Genomic DNA, 24,698 nt, shown 5'->3' with positions numbered 1-24,698 from the left:
GCACTTGATGAGGGGCAACGGTGCGCCGACGAGCTTTTGGGCAAGCACCGAGCACGGCCGGCCGCCATTCACGTATCTGCCGACGGACCACCGACGGTGCAGATCCGAGCGGCTAGAGGACGAGCCACTGCCTGCATGTGGCCTTGCGGCCCTGCCAGGGCCTTCCGGCGAGGTGCCCGGCCAGTCCATGGCGCGGCCCGGCCTTCCACAGCCGGGCGAGCTCAAGACCAACCGGTTCCGCCCCAAATTCGGCCGGCGGGTGCGCAAACAAGGTGGCCGTGCTTGGGTAGCTCGGCGGCGACGAGGGGAAGGGGCTGGGCGAGCGCACGTCCGAGTTGCACGGCTGCAATGGCAGCGGGCGGCGGCGGCGGCGGCGAGGGGAAGAGTGGGGAAGAGTGGAGAAGAGTGGAGTGGGATGCGGTCGGAGGGAGGGAGGGGGGCGGATAGAAAAATGCCCGTCCTGTGCCACCGACGGGCGGGCCAGGGGAGGACACGCGCAGACGGTCGGCGCGTCCGTGTGGTGTCCGTTTCACCCCAAAAACGGCGCAAACTTGGGCCACAAATGGGTCGAAATTGGACACAAAACCGACAAAAGTCCATTTGCTCCCGCGCGCTGGGTCGCCCCGTTTGTCCGTTTTACCCCAAATGGACGGGCCCAGACAGGATGGGGTCGCGCGGTGGAGTTGGCCTTACATTCTCTCTAGTAGGAATTGGACTGTTTCATGTGAAATTCTTTTTTTTGTGTGTGTGTGGGTGTGTGGGTGAATTACCCCCATTTTATTCAAATGTCAATAGAGGCGAGGGTAAAAATGCCATCTGGTGTAGTCGACAGCCATATGCGGCGACCGACATCATTGTTGCTTGAACAAAGAACAAGTCTATGTGCTTTTCTATTTGATCCTCTATTCTCATAACAAAACCTAATCATGTCAAAACCAGCGCTCCGAGCTATTATCTCATGTACCATCAAAGAAAATTCCCACTCGTGCCCTTAGGGATAGAAGAGATTCCATCTCAAACAAAAGGGGTAGAAGAAATCACTCCTTGGCAATCCATGCCAATCCTGCGAAATTCTCTCTCTCTCTTGAACAATGGCATCACTCTTTTTATTGTTCAAAATTAAATGTTGTCAGGGATTCAAACGCCTGATGGCGAAACTCTGGTGCTCTGGACGGGACAAATTGTTCAATTTTTTTTTGTTGAGCGGGTTCAATATTTCTTCTGACATGCTCTGGTCCTCATTGGTTGGCCCATTTCTAAACAAGGTAGAGCAACATGCCTTGTTGATGGCAAATTCGTACAACGAGGCACAGGATGATATAATTAAGGCGGTTGCTACAAATCATCCGGCTTATGCCAGGAAAAGTTAAGCCGCCTTGTTGACTGTCTGATCTAGCCCAACCACATCGTTCGATCTGTTCCTCCAAGCCCCCGTGGAATGGTCAACGCACACACGTCTCCCTCACATCGCACAACCTCCTTCCCTCTCTGCTTCGATCTCGCAGCATCGAGAGTCGCCGGAGAGTGTTGCGATGCAGCAGCAAGAGCCGCCGACTAGTATTTCATCGGAGCATGGGTTGCCGCCGGCGGGCGTCGCGTTGCGGCACCGGTGGCGAACGTCGCCTGCCTTCCCTTGTGTGCTGCGTTGCAACAGGCAACAACACAGCGGGCGCCGCCGCCTCTGGCCTCCTCGTTCGTGAAGTGATGTAGCACCAGCGGCGAGCGATGCATCGGAGCACGGGGAGTCGCCGGCGAAGCTCCATTGTAGCACGGAGCTCTGAGAAAACGCCGGAGAGCGTCGTGATGCAGCACCCAGAGCTGCCCCGCTCGAGTGTTGCATTGGAGCACAGGTTGTTTCTGGTGAGCGCTTCATTGCAACTCTGTCGCCAGCAACTTGCAGCACCAACAGGCGCTGACGAGCTGCATCACAGCGCCAGCGCGCCAACGAAATTGCATCGCAGCATGGCGGACCATGGACGAGTTGTTGTCTCGCAGCACCGCCGGTCGTGGATGAGTTGTTGCGTTGCAGCACCGGCGGGAGTTGACGAGGGCCGCATCGCATCATTGGCAGCACCGACAAGCGGTCGCCTCCCCCATGCGTCCATGCATGTTGTATGGCAGGAGCTCGCCGGTGTTGACCCCGCGACGTTGCAGCATCACAACAGTGCATGGCGGGATGTGGCAGGGCGTGGGCGCCGTTGCTCCTGCAAGGTCGCTCTAGCGTGGGCGACCAGTCCGCGTCGTCGTGGGAACATCTCTCCTCTCGAGCCCGACGAACAGAGATTGAGCGAGCGAGGAAGATTATGTGGAGGAGAAAAGACCGTGCGAAAGAGATAAGGATAAGGAGACTGGAAGGGAAGCCGTGGATGGGGACCAGAGGGGCACGTGGCGAGCAACCAGTGCGGCTTGCGTCTCATTGTTTTCAACCGGTTGAAAAGAAACATTGCGGCTACTACGAATCATCCGACTTATGCCAGGAAAAGTTAAGCCGCCTTGTTGACCGTCTGATCTAGCCCAACCACACCGTTCGATCTGTTCCTCCCAGCCCCCGTGGAATGGTCAACCCACGCACATCTCCCTCACATTGCACAACCTGCTTCCCTCTCTGCTTCGATCTCGCAACATCAGGAGTCGCCGGAGAGTGTTGCGATGCAGCAGCGAGAGGCACCGACTAGTATTGCATCGGAGCACGGGTTGCTGTCGGCGGGCGTTGCCTTGCGGCACCGGCGGCGAACGTCGCCCACCTTCCCTTATGTGCTGTGTTGCAACAAGCAAGAACACGGCGGGCGCCGCCGTCTCTGGCATCCTCGTTCGTGCGGTGATGTAGCACCAGCGGCGAGCGCTGCATTGGAGCACGGGGAGTCACCGTCGAAGCTCCTTTGAAGCATGGAGCTCTGAGAAAACGCCAGAGAGCGCCGCGACGCAGCACCCGGTGCTGCCCCGCTCATGTGCTGCATTGGAGCACGGGTTGTTTCCGTTGAGCGCTCCATTGCATCTTTGTCACCAGCGACTTGCAGCACCAGTAGCACCGACGAGCTGCATCACAACGCCAGCGTGCCAACGAAGTTGCATCGTAGCACGGCGTACCGTGGACGAGTTGCTGTCTTGCAGCGCCGGCGGTCGTGGACAAGTTGTTGCGTTGCAGCACCGGCAGGAGTTGACGAGCACCGCATCGCATCACCGGCAGCACCGACGAGCCGTCGCCTCCCCCATGCAGCCTTGCGTGTTGTCTGGCAAGAGTGCTTCGGTGTCGACCCCGCGGCGTTGCAGCATCACATCAGTCCGCGGCGGGAAGCGACTGGGCGTGGGCGCCGGTTCTCCTGCAGGGTCGCTCTAGCGTGGGTGAACAGTCCGCGTCGTCATGGGAGGATATCTCCTCTTGAGCCCGACGAACAGAGATTGAGCGAGCGAGGGAAGATTATATGGAGGAGAAAAGACTGTGCGAAAGAGATAAGGATAAGGAGGCTGGAAGGGAAGAGGTGGATGGGGACCAGAGGGGCATGTGGCGAGCAACCCGCGCGGCTTGCGTCTCGTTGTTTTCAACCGGTTGAAAACAAACATTGCGGCTGCTACGAATCATCCGGAAAAGTTAAGCCGCCTTGCCGACCGTCTGATCTAGCCCAACCACACCGTTCGATCTGTTCCTCCCAGCCCCCATGGAATGGTCAACCCACGCACATCTCCCTCACATCGCACAACCTGCTTCCCTCTCCGCTTCGATCTCGCAGCATCGGGAGTCGCCGGAGAGCGTTGCAATGCAGCAGCGAGAGCCGCCGACTAGTATTGCATCGGAGCACGGGTAGCTGTCGACGGGCGTTGCGTTGCGGCACCGGCAGTGAACGTCGCCCACCTTCCCTTGAGTGCCGCGTTGCAACAGGTAACAACACAACAGGCACCGCCGCTTCTGGCCTCCTCGTTCGTGCGGCGATGTAGCACCAGCGGCGAGTGCTGCATTGGAGCACGGGCTGTTTCCGGTGAGCGTTCCATTGCAGCTCCTTCGCCAGCGACTTGCAACACCAGTAGCGCCAATGAGCCGCATCATAGCTCCAACGCGCCAACGAAGTTGCATCGCAGCACGGCGGACCATGGACGAGTGCTGTCTCGCAACTCCGGCGGTCATGGACGAGTTGTTGCGTTGCAGCACCGGCAGGAGTTGACGAGCGCCGCATCGCATCACTGGCAGCACCGACGAGCGGTCGCCTCCCCCATGCGGCCATGCATGTTGTGTGGCAGGAGTGCGCCGGTGTCGACCCACGGTGTTGCAGCATCACATCAATGCGCGGCGGGATGCAGCAGGACGTGGGCGTCGTTGCTCCTGCAAGGTCGCTCTGGCGTGGGCGACCAGTCCGCGTCGCCATGGGAGCATCTCTCCTCCCGAGCCCGACAAACAGAGATTGAGCGAGCAAGGAAGATTATGTGGGGGAGAAAGACCGTGCGAAAGAGATACGAATGAGGCTGGAAGGGAAGTGGTGAATGGGGACCAGAGGGGCACGTGGCGAGCAATCCGCGCAGCTTGCGTCTCGTTGTTTTCAGCCGGTTGAAAACAAACGTTCCCTATAATTAATTTGGATGTTCTTAGAAATTGCCTAAAAAAGAGATGTTCTTAAAAAAATGCAGCCTTTTTTAGGCAAACAAATTTTGCCGTTGGGTTTCCAGGACAAGTGCAAATGACACATGAGATCATTATTCTTTCGGCCTGGGGGTCCAATGGGAGGTGCAACAGGAGGGGTGTCCGTCTGGGCGCGACTACACTTGTAACGAGACGGAAGGTACGATCGCCTGAAGGATGACCCAAGTAGCAAGTTTGTGCATTTCTTTCCCCGTTCCGTTTTCTTTGTTTGTTTTCATTTTTCATTTTCATTTTTTATATATTTTCAAAAAATTCTACAAAACATATAATCCACAAATAATTACTTAATTTGGAAGAAAAAAATGTGCAGTATTAAAAATATGTTTGTGCGACTTTAAAAATATTGATAACATTGCGAAATTATGTTTCTACGAATATTCGGAAAATGCTAAACACATATTCGAAAAAAGATTAAAAATGTATTTGAATAATAATGTTAAACATGGATTTAAATATTAAATAAAGTTACAGATCTATACGGAAAATGTACAATGTGTACGAAAAAAAGAAGACATCAAAACAAATATTTGTCAAAAAATGCTCATCATAGTAATTGAATTTTTTAAAATGTTTTTAGAAATATTTCTTATGTATATATCAAAGGTAAAATGTATATGAAAAAAGTAGACATCAAAATCATTTTTTTGAAAAAAATATAATGTATTTGAAAAATGCTAAACGTGGACAAAATAGTAATATGTGTTAAAAAATATAAACTGTATGAAAAAACCTTGACATAAAAACTTATATTTAAAAAATGTGAGCCATGTATTTAGAATTTGTTAAATGTCTATAAGTTTTTTATTGATGTATAGGAAACATACATACATCAAAAACATATATTTATGTATTTAGAAATATTTAAACATGTGTAAGAAAATATTCTTGATATATACGGAAAATATCCAATGTGTGTCAAAAAATTTGAAGATGTGTTGAAAAAAAATAGAAAATCCGAAGAAAACCATAGGAAAAACGAGGACAATAAAAAACATTAATGCACTTATGTCAAAGGCAAGATGTAATAGGAACCGGCGGGCACCTCGGCGAAACCTATTCGACGCTTCCGGCACCGGTAACAGTGCAAACCGTAAACCAGCGCGCACCCGCCTACGCTTCGGCCAGCCCATTTTACCTATATTTATACCCCAAAAACAATAGAACAGCAGACCTCGCATCCAGTAGCAAACTCCATTAACCAAGTCAGACTCAATACATGTCGTGCCATGTTCGCTTTTTTATTCTTCTTTAACGCTAAAAAAGTAACGGGTTGCCGTCCCTGGCTTCCTTTCTTTGCCGGTTTTGTTTTCGACGGTTTCCTTCTGTTTTTTCCTTTTTTCCTTTCTTTCTTTCTTTTTTCATTTTCTTTACCTTATTTTGAAAATTTATTAATTTTACTTAAATTCAAGGAATTTTTCGAATCTCATGAATTTTTTCAAATTCATGGAATTTTCCATATTCGATGAACTTTTTCCAAAACTGATGAACACTTTTTAAAATTTGTGAACTTTTCTCAAAATTGAAGATTTTTTTAAATTGATGAACTTTTTTCAAAACTGATGAACATTTTTTAAATATTGATGAACTTTTTCAAAATCGATGAACTTTTTTCAAAATTGATGAACTTTTTGCAAATTTGTGAACTGTTTTTTAAAGCGATGAACTTTTTTGAAAACTCAAGATCTTTTTTTTGAACTTTTTTTTAAAATCAGTGAACATATTTGAATTCTTGATTTTATTGTTTTATTTTTCCATAATTTTCGGAATAATTTATACTAGATTTATAATATATGTATAATATATCTTTTCCTGATAGTAGCCGACAAGTTTAGCGTGGTCTACTAGATAGTGCGCGTGGCTGTTGTCCTCTTCGAGGGAAGTTGGAGTACCGGTTCTCTTATATAACAAATATAAAAAAAGTTCCCTACTTTTTTTTCACGTTCACTTTCTTGAGCAGGCTACTAGGCCGGCCCGCGACACGCATCCTGCAAGCGCCAGCACCTCTAATCGGCATTAACAGCGCCGAGTAGGCGCTCCTGGGAACCTCCTAATCAACACGTTCGCCGCCCGTTACACAGACGATCACACTGGGCCGTGGCCCAAACATTCGCTCACTCGCACCACAGGGATCGATCAGTCGCTTACCCCACATAAATTGATAAAAGAAAAGAGATCTCTCACTCATGCACAATGTACGCGACTCAAAAAAACCCACCCAGCAAATTCTAAAAAAAGCGCTTCAAGAAAAAAAAGGCATCCTATACGCTTGCTGTTGCTGAAAAAAAACCATCAAGCAGTTGGTCGTTAACCATTGACAATTGTAAAACCAACTTTGTGCAAATTGAAAAATGTTCACAAATTTGGAAAAATATTGCAAATCAAAAAAGAATTCAAGGATTTTGAAAAAGAACGCAAATTAAAGAATTCAACAATTTTGATTTTTTATTGAAATTTGGAAAACAAAAGTTCAGCTATATTGAAAAAAATTCATATTTGAAACAGTTCATTAGTATGAAAAATATATCATGATTTGAAAAAAAGTTCATTGAATTTGAAAAAAATCATCGATTATTTTTTAATCATCAATTTTGATTAAACAAAAATCATCGAGTTTGAAATAAAAGTTCAATGAATTTCAAAAAAAGTTCATCAAGTTTGAAAAAAAGGTTCATCAAGTTTGAAAAAAAGTCACACCTCAAGGAACAAAAGGCATTCAATACGCTAGTTGTTCCTGAAAAAACCTTCAAGCAGTTGGTCATCGACCATTGACCATTGTAAACAAACTTCACAGATTTTGAAAATGATTACAAATTGAAACAAGAGTTCAAGGATTTGGAAAAATATCGCAATTTGAAGAAAGTTCACCTATTTTGAAAAAGCAATTATTGAATTAAAAAAAGTTTCAGCTATTTTGATAAAAACAATGTTGAATTTGAAACGGTTCATTAATTTGAAAAAAAAAATCAATAATATTGAAAAAAAATCACAATTTCACGAAAAGTTCGTTGAATTTGAAAAAAAATCATCTTTTTTTTAAGAAAATCATCAATTTTGGTAAAATCATCTATTTTGAACAAAAAGTTCACCAAATTTTAAAAAAATGTTCATCAAGTTTGAAAAATGGGTTCATAAATTGAAAGAAATTCACCGATTTTGAAAAAAATCACGAATTTTAAGAAGAAGAAAAAGAAACCGGCAATAAGTAAATCCGTATAAAACAAATAGATTCACAATGGTTATTCAAAGAAAAATTAAAGAAGGTAAGTAGCAGAACGTTAAAGTTATCCGTTTAGTTACTGCCGTTGTACTTGTGCATAGCCTAAGCATGTGGAGTTGGAATATCCACAGGCGCTCACTTTGGGAGGTTTAACAAAAAGAAAAAAAAGTGTAAGATGGGCCGTTTGGGAAATACCGAACCGGCGCGTCCGTTTCGCCTCTATACTACGCTGTTGTGGGCCTGCTCCTTAGTTGCTACGCATGTTAATTCATTTGTTTGTTTTGTTTCTTTTTTTGTATTTCAACATAAATTAAATATAGATATCTAAAAAATGCTTTACTTAAATTTTTAAACTGACAATTTGACATTTAGAAAATATCCATACAGTGTAAAAATAACGTCCATGAACTTTTTGTTTTTTAGCATTAGAAAAATGTTAGTGACAATTTTTTTCGATTTTCAAAAAGATTGAGCCGCCTGTCGAGCTTCGAAGACCTCATCAATGTCTCGGATGCCTTGTAGCGCCACCACCTTTTGTCGTTCCAATTTAGATCGTGCCTTCAATAGCTTGGCACGTAGCGTAGCTAGCGCCTCTTCGGCTGCCGTTCAAAACACAGACGCTCACATTACTTAATTGTGCTGCTCGACAGTTAAATTAATAGTAGAATACATTCTCCATTTACCTTGCGTCTTTCCCATCTACTGCTATATAACACCCATGTCTTCTTCGGACCGTGTCAACCGGCAATTTACATCCTCTAGTTCTTGTAAATTGGAAAACCAGGAAGACTCAAACTCCTGCAAATTAAAGGGATAGGTCAGTAACCGAAGAATAAGTTGATCCTATGGATGCTTTCTCCGTCCATCAAGAGTCTCCAGGACTACTGTGCATTCACATTTACAGAAAAAATTGGACCCTCAAGCCAGTTTTATTAAAACTATCTTAAGGTTCGGGAGCTACTGTAATCCCTTAGAGGGTAAAAAACCTTTTTATACGCATGGTGTGGTGTATGAACCTTCTCCGTAAAAATTAATATCTTGCATCAAGATACCAAGATAAAAGCCAAAAGCAGCTTGCATAAAAATTTACCTTACAACCTTTGGCAAGATCGGCAAAAAGAACCAACATCCCATCCTTAGCAGACTGGAACCGAGTGAGCGATTTTCCGAGTACGACCCTGTGTTCGATTGGGAGGGGGGTAGGACTGCTTCGAGCCATTTCCACCTTCCGCTCCCACCTTGGCAGCAAGACCCCCTCGGGGTCGAGCAATGGCGGAATCTCAGCTTCGGCCGCGGGGATTCTGTCATCGGAGTCATCCTTGGTAGGTCAATTACTACGGATAAAGCGGGAGAAAGGTGAATATAAAGTTTCCGAGTGCATCTTTAAACAGAAAAAGGGGTTGTGACGCACGAAGTAAATGGGGGGATTTACCTATTAGTACCCTCGGATGAATCCGAACTGACCATCTCCGCTCGTATTGACACCTTGCTAGTTGGAGTAGCATGTGCCTTTCGTAAGCGCTTATATTGTCGAGGAGGGTCAAGTTCCTCGGCTTCCTTGGACGCTGGTCTTTCCCAATTTTACGAAGAGTTGAACTCGCTCGCTCCACCTCCGCCATCCCATTCAATGACGACAAAAGAGCTTTGATGGGAATAAAACTAGGAGTAATTTGCAAGATAATAAAAGTTAGAAAGCTTTTGTAGCACAAGAGAAGGATTTGTCCCTAGGCAATTGATAACTAGACCGGTAATTATTATTGCAATTTTGTATGGGGGAGAGGCATGAGCTAACATATTTTTCGCACTTGGATCATATGCACTTATGATTGGAACTCTAGCAAGCATCCGCAACTACTAAAGATCACTAAAGTAAAATCCAACCATAGCATTAAGTGACAAGTCCTCTTTACTCGCATATGCAACAACCCCCTTACTCAGGTATAATCTTCTGTCACTCCAGCCACCCACTATAAGCCAATTATGAACGTATTGCAACACCCTACAGTGGAAATCCCACACGCTTGTGCGACATAGAGGGCACTATAGGGCAACACCAAAATCAAACATACTACCCAAACCAACCACGATCATTAATCAACCCATAGGAAAAAATGAATCTACTCAAACATCATAAGATTGTCACACATCATTGGATAATAATATATAGCATTAAGCATCATGTTTAAGTAGAGATTATAGAGGGGTGAGAGGTGTTACACCGCTGCATAGAGGGGGAGAGAGTTGGTGTTGACGACGGTGAAGTTTTTGGTGTAGATCGCTGTCATGATGGTTCCCCCGGCGGCGCTCCGGCGCCACCGGGAGAGTGGGCGAGAGAGCCCCTCCTTCTTATTCTTGCTTGGCCTCCCCCCTAGATGGGAGGAGAGTTTCCCCTATGGTCCATGGCTGCCATGGCTCCCAGAGGACAGGAGCCCCTCAGAGATTGGATCTCTCTTTGTTCTCGTCTATTTCGCGTTTGTTTTTGGACCCCTTCAGCATTTTTTATATTCCCAAAGATCCATAACTCCGATTGGGTTGAAATTTTGAGGGGATTTTATGCGGAAATTATCTTTCTTGCGACAAAAGAAGATCTACAACCGCCTTACAAGGGAGTCACAAGGAAGCACGATGCGGCCACTGATGACCCACAAGTATAGGGGATCAATCGTAGTCCTTTCGATAAGTAAAACCGTCGAACTCAACGAGTAGCAGAAGGAAATGACTAGCGGTTTTCAGCAAGGTAATTTCTGCAAGCACTGAAATTGTAGGTAACATATAGTTTGATAGAAAGATAATTTGTAACGGACAAGTAATGGTAATGGTAAATAAAGTGTAGAAAGGTAGCCCAATCCTTTTGTGGCAAAGGATAGGCCGAAACGATCTCTTATAATAAGCAAAGCGTTCTTGAGAACACACATGAATTTCATCTAGTCACTTTTGTCATGTTGGTTTGATTCGCGTTTACTAATTTGATAATATGGTATGTGGGTGGACGGTTGCTTGGGTGCTGTCCTTACTTGAACAAACCTCCCACTTATGATTAACCCGCTCACAAGCATCCACAACTACGAGAAAAGTATTAAAATAAAATATAACCATAACATTAAACATATGGATCCAAATCAGCCCCTTACGAAATAGCGCATAAACTAGGGTTTAACATTCTGTCACTCTAGCAACCCATCATCTAATAAATACTCCACAACACATTCCCTTAGGCCCAAAGATGGTGAAGTGTCATGTAGTCGACGTTCACATAACACCACTAAGGGAATCACAACATACATAAATATTGAATGAATACCAAATTCACATGATTACTTGCAACATGACTTCTCCCATTGTCTCAAGAACAAAAGTAACTACTCACAAATGATATTCATGTTCAAGATCAGAGTAGTATTAAATAGCATAATGGATCTGAACATATAATCTTCCACCAAATAAACCATATAGCAATCAACTACAAGATGTAATCAAGACTACTAGTCACCCACATGTACCAATCTGAGGTTTTGGTACAAAGATTGGACACAAGGGAAGTTCCCCCGGCGGAATCGCTCTGCCGGAGGGTAAAAGTGCTCCTGCCAAGTTCCGCCTCGAGACGGCGGCGCTCCGTCCCGAAAGTCCTCCCCTTATTTTTTTTCTAGGTCAAAAGACCTTATATACCAGATGATGGGCACCAGAGGTGGGCTAGGCTGCCCACCACCCACCAGTGCGCGCCTAGGGGGGCTGGCGCACCCTGGTGTCTTGTAGGAACCTGGCAGCACCCCTATGGTAGTTCCTTTCTCCAATATTTATTATTTATTCCAAAATAATTCTCTGTAAGATTTCAGCTTATTTGGAGATGTGTAGAATAGGTATCTCTGACATAGCTTTTTTAGGTCCAGAATTCCACCTGCCGTCATTCTCCCTCTTTGTGTAAACCTTGCATATTATGAGAAAAGGCATTAGAATTACTCCATAAAGTGTTATTATGCATAAAAACATTATAAATAATAGTAGGAAAACATGATGCAAAATGGACGTATCAACTCCCCCAAGCTTAGACCTCGCTTGTCCTCAAGCGAAAGCCGATATCGAAAATCATGTCCACATGTTTAGAGAGAGAGAGAGATAGAAGTGTCGGTAAAAACAAAATACAGACATAGTAGCATCATGCTTATTATTATAACAACAACAAACTTTATCATATAACTTTATCATATAACTTCTCATGAACAAGTAACAATTCATTACAACATCAAAGTACAAAGCATAAACTTTATTGAAAACTAACAAACTATGTTCTTAGTCAACTTTGCAACTACAATTCATCATATTTTCAGGAAGGGTCTCGTATCAGAGCCTTTTGGCAAGTCCACATCCTCAACCATCATTTAATCTTCTATGTTTGCTAACACTCACAGCATACAAATGAGCAAATGGTTTCAACCGGACACACAGAAAGATATGGGCTTATAGTTTCGCCTCCAACCTTATTCACCTCAAGGGTGATGTCAACAATAATAACTAATGATCACTCACATTCAACTGGATATATGTGCCTAGATCTTTCCCCACCACATGATGCTTGCCAAAGAGAAAATAAAAAAGAATAGAGGAAAATACTTTGACTCTTGCATAAAGGTAAATACATAAAAATAAAATATAGGCCCTTCGCAGAGGGAAGCAAAGGTTGTCATGCGCTTTTTGGTTTTGTATGCACAATCTCTTAATGCAAAATAACGTCATGTTATATTGCCCCTTATCATAGCAACCTTTATTATGCAGTCCGTCGCTTTTATTACTTTCCATCACAAGTTCGTACAACGCTTATTTCCCTTACACTAAAGGATAAAACACATTTAGGAGCAATTTTTATTGCCCTTTTTGCACCGATGACAACTTGCTTGAAGGATCTTACTCAATCCATAGGTAGGTATGGTGGACTCTCAAAACATGAATTTGGGTTTAAGGTTCTTGGATGCACAAGTAGTATCTCTACTTAGTGCGGATTTTTGGCTAGCAAAGATGTTGGGCAAGCACCACATGTTGAAGGATCTATGACAATATAACTTCTATGTGAATATGAAGAAACATGAATCATTACGTTGTCTTCCTTGTCCAACGTCAACAGTTTTGGCATATAATATTTAATGGGGGCTCACAATCATAAAAGATATCCAAGATAGTGTATTTGCATGTGAATCTTCTTTTCCCTTATTAATTATTTCATGAGTTGCATCATTGACCAATACCATGTTTTTCATCCTTCAATAAATTTTACCACTTATACTTTTCCTTATGTGGTGTCATTACTTACCATAAGATTAACATATGTTCTTTTTCATTATTTATTTTATTTTGATTGAAGCATAAAAGTAAAGAAGCAAAAACTCAAATTAAACTTTATTATATAGCTCTCACTCGATTACATAGATAGATAGATCACAAAACTAGCACTCGAAAATAGACCATACTAAACTTTTATTCAACTAAATCACGAAATAACTAAGGATCGAACTAAGATAGGTAAAGGTAATAAAAGTGATGGTGATAAGATACAGGGGCATCTCCCCAAGGTTGGAACAAGCCAAGGGGAGTGCCCATACCCATGTCCTCAAGTCTCCTTTGGTGATGATGGTGGTGGTGGTGATGAGGTAGATGCAAACTTGTCCTCCGGCTTCCATGGCAGCGGCTCACCATCATAAGGGGAAGAATGAGTCTCCTGCGTCCTACAACTGGCAGGTAAACTCATATGTTTAAATCTTGCCTCATACTCAAAAACTTGGTTTTGAAGATCATAGACTTGGCTTTGCGGAAAATTGATTTGCTCGTTGAAGGTGAAGACGATGTTCTTCATAGACCGGCCATCCACCTTGTGATCACGAGTGAATTCCGTAATCATGAGGTGATTGGCAGTGAGTCCATGCTCCACCATCCCTTGGCACTTGAAGATCTCTTACTCCACCGCCTCGAGCCTGACCTCCATGGTTCCCGTCTTCTTAGGCCGTTGAAACTCCCGGATGTGGAGCACCCCTCACGCATCTCAATGGCTTGAGGGTGCTTCATCACCTATGAGGGGCCCACTCGAAGAACTTGTCCTTGGAGGAGGTTGGTGTGGCCATGGCAATCTAGATCTGTCAGAAAAACAATAGGAAACAAGGATTTCTCCGTGATACGGAGGTCAAATTGTCTGGGGGTATATATGAAGATTTTTTTATCTTGGAAAACAAGCATCTAGAAAGAAAACGGAGTAGGGAAGGTGCCCGAGGGGCCCACAATCCACCAGGGCGTGCCCTGGTGTCTTGTGGGCACCTGGGTTGCCTTCCCGATTATTTCTTATTTTCCTATTTTTGTAATATTCCAAGACTGACAGAAAATATTTTTGTGGATTTTTCGGAGTCCATTGACTTACCGTATCACGTACCTCTTCCTTTCTAGGGTTCTAGAGTGTTCTGGAAGGTCTCTTTTTCCTCCGATGTCATGGTTTGAATAATATTTGTTTCAACATTAATGGGCATATTTGAGATATAGTGTTTAATTCTTTGCCCATTGACAACCTTCGGGTTAGTGCCTTCGGCGTTATTAATCTTGATAACTCCAGAGTGATAAACTTCTTCGATGATATATGGCCCTTCCCATTTGGAAATAAGTTTTCCTGCAAAAAATCTAAAATGATAGTTGTATAATAAAACATGTTCATCAACTTTGAATTCCCTTTTTTGGATTCTTTTGCCATGCCATCTTTTCACCTTTTCTTTGAATAGTTTGGCATTTTCATAAGCTTGGCTTCTCCATTCATCTAATGAGCTAATATCAAATAACCTCTTTTCACTGGCAAGTTTGAAGCCACAATTGAGTTCTTTAATTGCCCAATATGCTTTATGTTCTAACTCAAGAGGCAAATGACAAGCTTTTTCCATAAACCATTTTGTATAGACACATAACCATAGGATTTTTATAAGTTGTTCTATAAGCCCAAAGTGCATCATCCAATTTCTTAGACCAGACAATATTTTTGTAATATTAAGTTTATTTCTCTATTGCTAAGTTCGACTTGACCACGAGATTGAGGATGATAGGGTGATGCAATTCTATGGTTAACATCATATTTAGCAAAAAAATTATGGAAAAGCACCATGAATAAAGTGTGAACCACCATCGGTCATTAAGTATCTAGGGACTCCAAACCTAGGGAAGATAATTTCTTTAAGCATTTTAATGGATTTGTTATGATCAGCACTGCTGGTTGGAATAGCTTCTACCCACTTAGTGACATAATCAACAACAACCAAAATATGTGTGTACCCATTAGAGGAAGGAAAAGGTCCCATATAATCAAAACCCCAAACATCAAATGGTTCAACAACAAGTGAACAATTCATAGGCATTTCCCAACGCTTACTAATATTACCAATTCTGTGACATTCATCACAAGACAAGACAAACTTACAGGCATGTTTGAAGAGAGTAGGCCAATAAAAACCAGATTGTAATACCTTATGCACAGTTCTATCTCCCGCATGATGCCCTCTATAGGCTTCGGAGTGACAATTCCGTAGGATTTGTTCCTATTCATGCTCAGGTACACAACATATAATAATAGCATCTACTCCTTGTTTATAAAGATGTGTGTCATCCAAAATGTAATGTCTTAAGTCATAGAAGAAATTTTTATTTTGTTGGTATGTGGAACTAGGTGGTATAAATTTAGCAACAATGTAATAAGTATAGTCAGCATACCAAGGAGTGTTATGAGAAGCATTTATTACAGCTAGTTGTTCATCAGGGAAACTATCATCAATAGGTAGTGGGTCATCAAGAATATTTTCTAACCTAGACAAGTTATTAGCTATGGGGTTCTCAGCTCCTTTCCTATCAGTAATATGTAAGTCAAATTCTTGTAGCAAGAGAACCCACCTAATGAGTCTAGGTTTAGCATCTTTATTTTCCATAAGATATTTTATAGCAGCATGATCGGTGTGAACAATTACTTTGGAATCAACAATGTAAGATCTGAATTTATCACAAGCAAACACAATTGCTAAAAAAATACTTTTTCAGTGGTAGCATAATTTCTTTGGGCACTGTCTAGAGTTTTGCTAGCATAATGGATAACATTTAATTTCTTATCAACTCTTTGTCCTAGAACAACACCAACAGCATAATCACTAGCATCACACATAATTTCCAAAGGCAAGTTCCAATCAGGTGGTTGTACAATAGGTGTAGAAATTAAGGCTTTCTTAAGTGTTTCAAAGGCTTCTACACAATCATCGTCAAAAACAAATGGAACATCCTTTTGTAAAAGATTAGTAGAGGCCTAGAAATTTTAGAGAAGTATTTAATGAACCTCCTATATAAACTAGCATGACCAAGGAAACTACGAATACCTTTAATATCTTTAGGACATGACATTTTCTCAATTGCATCAACTTTAGCTTTATCCACCTCAATACCTCGCTCAAACTTTTTATGCCCCAAGACAATGCCTTCATTAACCATAAAGTGGAACTTCTCCCAATTCAAGACAAGATTAGTTTGCTCACACCTATGCAAAACTCGATCAAGGTTTCTTAAGCAATCATCAAAAGAAGTTCCGTAAAGGGAGAAATCATCCATGAAAACCCTGATACGTCTCCAACGTATCTATAATTTTTGATTGTTCCATGCTATTATATTACCCCTTTTGGATGTTTATGGGCTTTATTTTACACATTTATATCATTTTTGGGACTAACCTACTAACCGGAGGCCCAACCCGTATTGCTGTTTTTTGCCTATTTCAGTATTTCGAAGAAAAGGAATATCAAACGGAGTCCAAACGGAATGAAACCTTCGGGAGCGTGATTTTTGGAATGAACTTGATCTAGAGGACTTGGAGTGCAAGCCAAGAAGCAGCCGAGGCTCCCACGAGATAGGAGGGTGCCCCCCTATAGGGCATGCCCCCTATCTCGTGGGCCCCTCGGGCGTCCACCAACGTACTTCTTCCTCCTATATAAGCCTACGTACCCCAAAAACATCCAGGGAGCAACCAAAACACAATTTCCACTGTCGTAACCTTTTGTATCCGCGAGATCCCATCTTGGAGCCTTCGCCGGCGCTCCGTCGGAGGGGGAATCGACCATGGAGGGCTTCTACATCAACATCCTTGCCCCTCCGATTAGTTGTGAGTAGTTTACCACAGACCTACGGGTCCATAGTTGTTAGCTAGATGACTTCTTCTCTCTTTTTGGATCTCAATACAATGTTCTCCCCCTCTCTTGTGGAGATCTATTCGATATAAACTCTTTTTGCGGTGTGTTTGTCGAGATCCGATGAATTGTGGGTTTATGATCAAGTTTATCTATGAATAATATTTGAATCTTCTCTAAATTCTTTTATGTATGATTGAGTTATCTTTGCAAGTCTTTTCGAATTATCAGTTTGGTTTGGCCTACTAGATTGATCTTTCTTGCCATGGGAGAAGTGCTTAGCTTTGGGTTCAATCTTGCGGTGTCCTTACCCAGTGACAGAAAGGGTTGCAAGGCACATATTGTATTATTTCCATCGAGGATAACAAGATGGGGTTTATATCATATTGCTTGAGTTTATCCCTCTACATCATGTCATCTTGCTTAATGCGTTACTCTGTTCTTATGAAATTAATACTCTAGATGCAGGCATGAGTCGGTCGATGTGTGGAGTAATAGTAGTAGATGCAGGCAGGAGTCAGTCTACTTGTTACGGACGTGATGCCTATATACATGATCATGCCTAGATAATCTCATAATTATTCGCTTTTCTATCAATTGCTCGACAGTAATTTGTTCACCCACCTTAATACTTATGCCATCTTCAGAGAAGCCACTAGTGAAACCTATGGCCCCCGGGTCTATCTCTTATCATATTTGCTTCCAATCTACCTTTATTTGCATCTTTACTTTTTGCGTCTATATTATAAAATACCAAAAATATATTTACCTTATCATACTATCTTTATTAGATCTCACTTTCGCAAGTGGCCGTGAAGGGATTGACAACCCCTTTATTGCGTTGGTTGCGAGTTCTTTGTTTGTTTGTGTAGGTGCGTGGGACTTTTGAGGAGCCTCCTACTGGATTGATACCTTGGTTCTCAAAAACTGAGGAAAATACTTACGCTACTATTGCTGCATCACCCTCTCCTCTTCGAGGAAAACCAACGCAAGCTCAAGACATAGCAAGAAGGATTTTTGGCGCCGTTGCCGGGGAGGTCTTCGCTCAAGTCAAGACATACCAAGTACCCATCACAAACCCATCTCCCTCGCATTTACATTATTTGCCATTTGCCTCTCGTTTTCCTCTCCCCCACTTCACCCTTGCCGTTTTATTTGCCCTCTCTTTCCCAATCTCCTCCTCTCTTTTTTTTGCTTGCCTTTTTCTGTGTGCTTGTGTGCTTGTTTGACCTTATGGCTTCGCCTAAGGGTTCTGACCACCTTCTCAGAAGGATGGAAGAGATTGAATCAAATATTAGAAGCTTTATGAATTTGCAGTTTGAGCATAATAATTTCTTTAGAAAAGAGCTGAAGGAACAAAAAGGTTTTTTGGGGTTTATGAACAAAGAGCTTGATGACATGAATAAAGAATTTTATGGTGTTAATGCTCAAATTACCCGGCTTGAAAATGCTATAGTCAAAATTTCTGATAAGCAAGCCACCTTAGTTAATAAGATGGCCGCTAAACTAGAAAAGTTAGATGAAAATAATGATGAGGATCTTAAAGTTATTGATGCGTCTCCTATTAGATCTATGTTTTGCAATATGAATTTTGATAATTATGGGACTGATGGTGAATCAACTTTGCCTAGAAGGCGTCCCAAGAATTCGGAGTTTTTAGATCTTGATGCTAAATTTGGTAAAAGTGGGATTGGAGAGGTCACAACTTTAAATAGCATTGAACCCACTATCTCGGATTTCAAGGAATTTGATTATGATAATTGTTCTTTAGAAGGTTGTATTTCCTTGTTGCAATCCGTTGTTAATTCTCCTCATGCTTATAGTCAAAATAAAGCTTTTACCAAACATATTGTTGATGTCTTGATGCAATCTTATGATGAAAAACTTAATTTGGAAGTTTCTATACCTAGAAAACTTAATGATGAGTGGGAACCTACTATAAAGATTAGAATTAAAGATCATGAGTGTTTTGCTTTGTGTGATTTGGGTGCTAGTGTTTCCATGATTCCGAAAACTTTATGTGATATTCTAGGTTTTCATATCTTGATGATTGCTCTTTAAATTTGCACCTTGCGGATTCCACCATTAAAAATCCTATGGGAAGGATCAATGATGTTCTTATTGTTGCAAATAGAAATTTGGTGCCCGTAGATTTTATTGTTCTTGATATAGATTGCAATCTTTCTTGCCCTATTATTCTTGGTAGACCTTTCCTTAGAACGATTGGCGCGATTATTGATATGAAGGAAGAGAATATTAGATTCCAATTTCCATTAAAGAAAGGCATGGATCACTTTCCAAGAAGGAAAGTCAAATTACCTTATGAATCTATCATGCGGGCTACTTATGAATTTAGTGCCAAAGATGGCACTCGTTAAATCTATCTTCGCTTTGATGCCTAGCTAGGGGCGTTAAACGATAGCGCTAGTTGGGAGGCAACCCAATTTTCTTTATATTTTTTGTTTTTGCTCCTGTTTAGTAATAAATCTTGAATCTAACTTCTGTTTAGATGTGTTTTTATCTTTTAATTAGTGTGTGTGCCAAGTAGAACCTATAGGATAACCTATGATGATGGTTGATTTGATTCTGCTGAAAAACAGAAACTTTGCACGCACGGATTTAGTTTTGTTAAATCACAAAAACGTGATTTTGCGTTAATTCTTTTTGCTTATGATCAATAAACAAATTGTCCAAGACTTCCTATTTTCGTAGGATATTTAGAGTTCCAGAAGTTTGCGTTAGTTACAGATTGCTACAGACTGTTCTATTTTTGATAGATTCTGTTTTCCGTGTGTTGTTTGCTTATTTTGATGCATATATGGTCAATAAAATAGTTTATAAATCATAGAGAAGTTGGAATACAGTAGGTTTAACACCAAAATAAATAAATAATGAGTTCATTACAGTACCTTATGTGGTGGTTTTGTTTTCTTTCACTAACGGAGCTTATAAGATTTCCTGTTGAGTTTTGTGTTGTGAAGTTTTCAAGTTTTGGGTAAAGCTTTTATGGACTATGGAATAAAGAGTGGCAAGAGTCTAAGCTTGGGGATGCCCAAGGCACCCCAAGATATTCAAGAATAGCCAAAAGCCTAAGCTTGGGGATGCCCCGGGAAGGCATCCCCTCTTTCGTCTTCGTTCATTGGTAACTTTACTTGGAGCTATATTTTTATTCGCCACATGATATGTGTTTTGCTTGGAGCGTCGTGTATTATATTAGTCTTTGATTTTTATTTTACCACAATCATCCTTGCTGTACACACCTTTTGGGAGAAGCCTATTTGATTAGAATTTGCTAGAATACTCTATGTGCTTCACTTATATCTTTTGAGCTTGATAGTTTTTGCTCTAGTGCTTCACTTATATCTTTTAGAGCACGGCGGTGGCTTATTTTTGAAGAAATTGCTAGTGTCTCATGCTTCACTTATATCTTTTTGAGAGTCTTTTAGAACAGCATGGTATTTGCTATGGTTACAAAGTTGGTCCTAGAATGATGAGCATCCAAGTTGGGTATAATAAAAACTATCATAGGAAGAGAATTGGATGCTATGATCAATTTGATGCTTGATAATTGTTTTGAGATATAAAGGTAGTAATGTTAGGGTCATGCTAGTGGGTAATTATGAAATTGAGAAATACTTTTGTTGAAGTTGGCAAGTCCCGTAGCATGCACGTATGGTAAAAGTTGTGTGACAAATTTGTTGCATGAAGTGCTCTTTTGATTGTCTTCCTTACGAGTGGCAGTCGGGGACGAGCGATGGTCTTTTCCTACCAATCTATCCCTCTTGGGGCATGCGTAGTAGTACTTTGCTTCGAGGGCTAAGTAGACTTTTGCAATAAGTATATGAGTTCTTTTTGACTAATGTGAGTCCATGGATATACGCACACTCATCCTTCCACTTTGTAGCCTTTATTATTACCGCACAACTTTCGCCGGTATCATAAACCCTTTATTTACCTTCCTCAAAACAGCCACCATACCTACCTATTATGGCATTTCCATAGCCATTCTGAGATATATTGCCATGCAACTTTCCACCGCTCCGTTTATTATGACACGTTCCATCATTGTCATATTGCTCTTTGCATAATCATGTAGTTGACATCGTATTTGTGGCAAGGCCACCTTCATAATTTTCATACATGTCGCTCTTGATTCATTGCATATACTGGTACACCGCCGGAGGCATTCATATAGAGTAATATCTTGTTCTAGCTTTGAGTTGTAATTTTTGAGTTGTAAATCAATAGAAGTGTGATGATCTTCATTATTAGAGCATTGTCTCAGTGAGGAAAGGATGATGAAGACTATGATTCCCCCACAAGTCGGGATGAGACTTCGGACTTTACAAAAAAAAGAGAAGAAAAAGAAGAAAAAAGAGAGAAAGGCCAAAAAGAAAAAAAGAAAGGCCAAAGAAAAAAATGAGAGAAAAAGAGAGAATGGACAGTGCTACTATCTCTTTTTCCACACTTGTGCTTCAAAGTAGCACCATGATCTTCATGATAGAGAGTCTCCTATGTTGTCACTTTCATATACTAAGTGGGAATTTTTCATTATAGAACTTGGCTTGTATATTCCAATGATGGGCTTCCTCAAAATGCCCTAAGTCTTCGTGAGCAAGCGAGTTGGATGCACACCCACTTAGTTTCTTTTGTTGAGCTTTCATATATTTATAGCTCTAGTGTATCCATTGCATGGCAATCCCTACTCACTCACATTGATATCTATTAATGGGCATCTCCATAGCCCGTTAATACGCCTAGTTGATGTGAGACTATCTTCTCGCTTTTTATCCTCACAACCACCACCATATACCACCATAGTGCTATGTCCATGGCTTGCGCTCATGTATTGCGTAAGAGTTGAAAAAGCTGAAGCACGTTAAAAAGTATGAAACAATTGCTCGGCTCGCCATCGGGGTTGTGCATGATGGGAGTATTTTGTGTAATGAAAACGAAGCATGGCCTAACTATATGATTTTGTAGGGATAAGCTTTCTTTGGCTATGCTATTTTGATAGGACATGATTATTTGTTAGTATGCTTTGAAACATTATTATTTTTATGTTTTATAAGCTTTTATTTTGAATCATTTGGATCTGAACATTCATGCCACAAGAAAGAAAATTACATTGAGAATTATGCTAGGTAGCATTCCACATCAAAAATTTCTTTTTTATCATTTACCTACTCGAGGACGAGCAGGAATTAAGCTTGGGGATGCTTGATACGTCTCCAACGTATCTATAATTTTTATTGTTCCATGCTATTATATTACCCCTTTTGGATGTTTATGGGCTTTATTTTACACATTTATATCATTTTTGGGACTAACCTACTAACCGGAGGCCCAGCCCGTATTGTTGTTTTTTTGCCTATTTCAGTATTTCGAAGAAAAGGAATATCAAACGGACTCCAAACGGAATGAAACCTTCGGGAGCGTGATTTTTGGAACGAACGTGATCCAGAGGACTTGGAGTGCAAGTCGAGAAGCATCCGAGGCTCCCACGAGATAGGAGGGCGCCCGCCCTATAGGGCGCGTGATGACCCACAAGTGTAGGGGATCTATCGTAGTCCTTTCGATAAGTAAGAGTGTCGAACCCAACGAGGAGCAAAAGGAAATGATAAGCGGTTTTCAGTAAGGTTTTATCTGCAAGCACTGAAATTGTAGGTAATAGATAGTTTTGTGATAAGATAAATAGTGACGAGCAACAAGTAAATAAAGTGCAGCAAGGTGGCCCAATCCTTTATGTAGCAAAGGATAAGCCTGGACAAATTCTAATAATAAGGAAGGAGCTCCCGAGGACACATTGGGAATTATCGTCAAGCTAGTTTTTATCACGTTCATAAGATTCGCGTTCGGTACTTTGATAATTTGATATGTGGGTGGACCGGTACTTGGGTACTGCCCTAACTTGGACAAGCATCCCACTTATGATTAACCCCTATTGCAAGCATCCGCAACTACAAAAAGGAGTATTAAGGTAAATCTAACCACAACATTAAGCGTTTTGATCCATATCAGCCCCTAACGAAGCAACGCATAAACTAGGGTTTAAGCTTATGTCACTCTAGCAACCCATCATCTACTTATTACTTCCCCATGCCTTCCTCTAGGCCCAAATAATGGTGAAGTGTCATGTAGTCGACGTTCACATAACACCACTAGAAGAAAAGACAACATACATCTCACCAAAATATCGAACGAATACCAAATTCACATGACTACTAATAGCAAGACTTCACCCATGTCCTCAGGAACAAACGTAACTACTCACAAAGCATATTCATGTTCATAATCAGTGGAGTAATAATATGCATAAAGGATCTGAACATATGATCTTCCACCAAGTAAACCAATTAGCATCAACTACAAGGAGTAATCAACACTACTAGCAACACACAGGTACCAATTTGTGGTTTTGATACAAGAGATGAACTAGGGTTTTGAGAGGAGATGGTGCTGGTGAAGATGTTGATGGAGATTGACCCCCTCCCGATGAGAGGATCATTGGTGATGACGTTGGTGATGATTTCCCCCTCCCGAAGGGAAGTGTCCCCGGCAGAACAGCTCCGCCAGAGCCCTAGATTAATACCGCCAAGGTTCCGCCTCGTGGGGGTGGAGTTTCATCCCGTAAGCTTGCCCTCGATTTTTTCTAGGGTAAAAGTGATGATATAGCGGAAGATGGACGCCGGAGGCCCACCAGGGGGCCCTGGAGATAGGGGCGCGCCCTATAGGGGGGGGGGGGCTGTCTCCTGGACAGGGTGTGGGCCCCCTGGCCTATTTCTTTCGCTCATAAATTCTTACTAAATCCAAAAAGTTGTTTCGAGGAGTCTCAGGACTTTTGGAGTTGTGCAGAATAGATTTCCAACGTTCGCTCCTTTCCTGCCAGAATTCCAGCTACCGGCATTCCCCCTCTTCATGGTAAACCTTGTAAAATAAGAGAGAATAGCCATAAGTATTGAGATATAATGTGTAATAACAACCCATAATGCAATAAATATCGATATAAAAGCATGATCCAAAATGGACGTATCAGTGCGCTCCCTGTCTCGTGGGCCCTTCGGGCGTCCACCGACGTACTTCTTCCTCCTATATAAGCCTACGTACCCTGAAAACATCCAGGGAGCAACCGAAACACAATTTCCACCGCTGTAACCTTCTGTATCCGCGAGATCCCATCTTGGAGCCTTCGCCGGCGCTCCACCGGAGGGGGAATCGACCATGGAGGGCGTCTACATCAACATCCTTGCCCCTCCGATGAGTTGTGAGTAGTTTACCACAGACCTATGGGTCCATAGTTATTAGCTAGATGGCTTCTTCTCTCTTTTGGATCTCAATACAATATTCTCCCCCTCTCTTGTGGAGATCTATTCGATGTAAACTCTTTTTACAGTGTGTTTGTCGATATCCGATGAATTGTGGGTTTATGATCAAGTTTATCTATGAATAATATTTCAATCCTCTCTGAATTCTTTTATGTATGATTGAGTTATCTTTGCAAGTCTCTTCGAATTATCAGTTTGGTTTGGCCTACTAGATTGATCTTTCTTGCCATGGGAGAAGTGCTTAGCTTTGGGTTCAATCTTGCGGTGTCCTTACCCAGTGACAAAAAGGGTTGCAAGGCACGTATTGTATTGTTGCCATCGAGGATAACAAGATGGGGTTTATATCATAT

Source organism: Triticum dicoccoides, chromosome 1B (assembly GCF_002162155.2).
Source record: "Triticum dicoccoides isolate Atlit2015 ecotype Zavitan chromosome 1B, WEW_v2.0, whole genome shotgun sequence".
In the NCBI taxonomy this organism is placed as follows: Eukaryota; Viridiplantae; Streptophyta; class Magnoliopsida; order Poales; family Poaceae; genus Triticum; species Triticum dicoccoides.
The sequence above is the reverse complement of the archived record's forward strand: the minus strand, read 5'-3'. Positions refer to the sequence as shown.